Genomic DNA, 3,064 nt, shown 5'->3' on the forward strand with positions numbered 1-3,064 from the left:
CTCTCAAAATATCTCATTGTATTGTACTAATTTTTTCACTTAAAAGAAGCATTTTACCGGCTTCTCTTAGGCATATCACAGCATTACTACTCTTGCACTTTGGAGACATTTTTAAGTAAAATAAGGGTTACTTGAACACTAGCACTGCAATACCGCAACAGTTGATGTGATCACCAAGCTGACTACTAAAAGACTAACGGGTAGGGAGTGTACACAGCATGAATACGCTGGACAAAGGGACAATTCATATCCTGGGTGGGACGGAGCAGGACTGCGTGAGATTTCATCACCTCACTCAGAACGGTGTGCAATTTAAAACTTAATGAATTGTTTACCTCTGGAATTTTCCATTAAAAATTTTTGGACTGCAGTTGACAGAGGGTAACTAAAATCTTGAAAAGCGAAAGTGTGGATTAAAGGAGGATTAATTCTATTTCTGTATTTTATTTTGTAAATGTAAGGGCTAAGAAATGTTATTTACATAAATAGGTGAGAATGAAGTGTTTTCTTATGTCAGTGTCACTCAACTCTTTGAACTCTTTCTGAGTCACATGTCAAAAGTCACATAGTCATGTATCAGTTGATGGGCATTTGGATCATTTTCATTTTTTGGCTATTATGAATAATGCTATAAGCATTCACGTACAATTTTTTGTGCAGACCTAAGTTTCCTTTTTCTTGGGTATATAAATCTAGAAGTGGGATTATTGGGTTATATGGTAACTCTACATTTAATCTTTTGAGGAAAAGCCAGACTGTATTGTAGGAGGCTGCACCATTTTATATTTTATGTTCCCAACCAGCAGTGTATGGCGTGGCGGGGGAGGGGGAAGGGACAAGTTCTCCACATTTGTTAACATTTGTTATCTGCTTTTTAAAATTATAGCCATCCTAGTAGTTGCGAAGTATGTCATTGTGGTTTTGATTTGCGTTTCCTTGATGGCTAATGATGTTGAGCATCTTTTCACATGATTATTGGTCATTTGCATATCTTCTTTTGAAAAAGGTTCAAAAGGTTCAATCTATTCAGATTCTTGGCCAGTTTAAAAAATTAGGTTATTTGTCTTTTATTATTGAGTCGTTAGAGTTCTTTATATATTCTAGATACAAGTCCCTTATCAGTATATGATTTGCATAACTTTTTTCCTGACTACATGACTTTTGACATGTGACTCAGAAAGAGTTCAAAGAGTTGAGTGGCACTGACATAATAAAACTCTTTTCATTCCCACCTGTTTATGTAAATAACATGTCTTAGCCCTTACATTTATAGAATAAAATACAGAAATAGAATTAATCTTGAACCCTGCATAATTCTAGCAATAAGTGATTATTTATCCTTGGAAACAGGGGAATGTAAAAATCTAGTCTTGTTCATCTTGAATAATTTTCATTAAACATTTTTAGTTAAAATTTACTTATGTTAAATAACTTTTATATAAATTCTAATATATTTGTTTCCTCGACCTATTGTATGCTAACAATTGTAATGATCAGTTAATGTAGAAGAAACCTTTAAAAATTAGAGTTTAATAGCCTTAGTATATTAAATTATAAAATTTTAATTTACATATATATTTGTTTCAGGTAGTATTACGGGGAATCAATAAAAGATCCTCAAGTATAAAAATATTTACAGTAAATGTTAATACTTACAAGATAATAGAACTCAGACTCTTTGGAATATTTATACTTATACTAAAATTCTTCAAAATTCTTTAATATATGAACGAAAGAGTTTGAGAATCATTTTTATAACAAGCTACTCTCTTCAGTCATTGATCTCCACTAAAATGCCATTTCTTGTGGGTGGGAGAGTGGGGCTGAGCAATTTTAATTCCCTAGAGCAGATAGGAGTTATCAACCTGGGCTTTTGGTAGTTGTATACTTTCTGAAATTGCATGTTAGGCCTTTTTCTTGGATACCAACTATTCACCTTGTTATTATCATCTACCTGTTGTATATGTTCTCCCAAGTATTGCTCTATCTCAGGATTTAGGGTAAGGTACAGATTTCAGTCTTTCTATTATGTTCTAATGGAACAGAGCTAAACAAATCTGGACCTGCCTCTTTTTCTTTCTATTCATTCATCCATTCATTCATTCAACAAATACAGTGTGCCTCCTCACATGCCAGGTACTATTCGAGGAGCTAGAAATACAATAACAAACAGGTAATGTCCTTTTTCTCCTGGTGTTTCTCTTCTAAAAGAAGAAGATTAGAAATAAATAAGAAACAAGATTATTGTGGGCAGAACTAAATGTTGTGAGAAAAATAAAACAGGGTGATATGACAGTGAGTGTAAGGAAGAAGTGGGGTACTTTAGAGGTGGGAGGGTAAGACTCTTTAGGGAGCTAACATTGACCTGAAGCCTGAGCGGTGAGAAGAAAGTAGCCAGGAAGTGAACACACTGTGTGCAAAGACCACCAGCAGGACATTGGTTGGTGTTTCTGGGGGAATTTCCAAGCCAGGGCTTGGAGCTTACTGACATTGGAGAGGCATTATATCCCAAGTGCAGTGGTAAGCCACTCATGAGTTTTAAACAGAGGAGTAACTGATCTGGTTTATATTTGAAAACGAAATCCTCTGGCTACTGTGATAAAAAATGGATTATGGGTTGTATGAATTTTGGGGTGAAGGGTTCAAAGAGAAGGAGGAGCAGAGAAAGGAATTGGCTACTGTGGTAGTAGAGGCCAGAGATTATGATGACTTGGACTGGGGAATAGACGATATAGGTGTGAAAATTTAAGATGTACTTTGGAGGTGTATCTGATAGAACCTGTTAATAGTTTGGATATGAGTTGTGAGGAAAAGAGACGAATCAAGGACAACTCCTAGGAAAATAGTTTTGAACAATGGGTGAACAATGCAGTAGATTTAAAGACACTGTTTGGGAATGTTTGGAATATCTATTCAACAATGAAGTAACAAAGTGGAGTAGCATTAGATACATAAATCTGGAATTCAAGAGTGAGGTCAAGGATAGAGACAAGAATCTGGGAGACAGGAGCATACGGATAGTATTTAAAACCACTGTAGTAGGCTAAAAATGGCCCCCCAAATA

The sequence above is a fragment of the Pteropus vampyrus genome, unplaced genomic scaffold (genome assembly GCF_000151845.1).
Source record: "Pteropus vampyrus isolate Shadow unplaced genomic scaffold, Pvam_2.0 Scaffold167, whole genome shotgun sequence".
Lineage (NCBI taxonomy): Eukaryota > Metazoa > Chordata > Mammalia > Chiroptera > Pteropodidae > Pteropus > Pteropus vampyrus.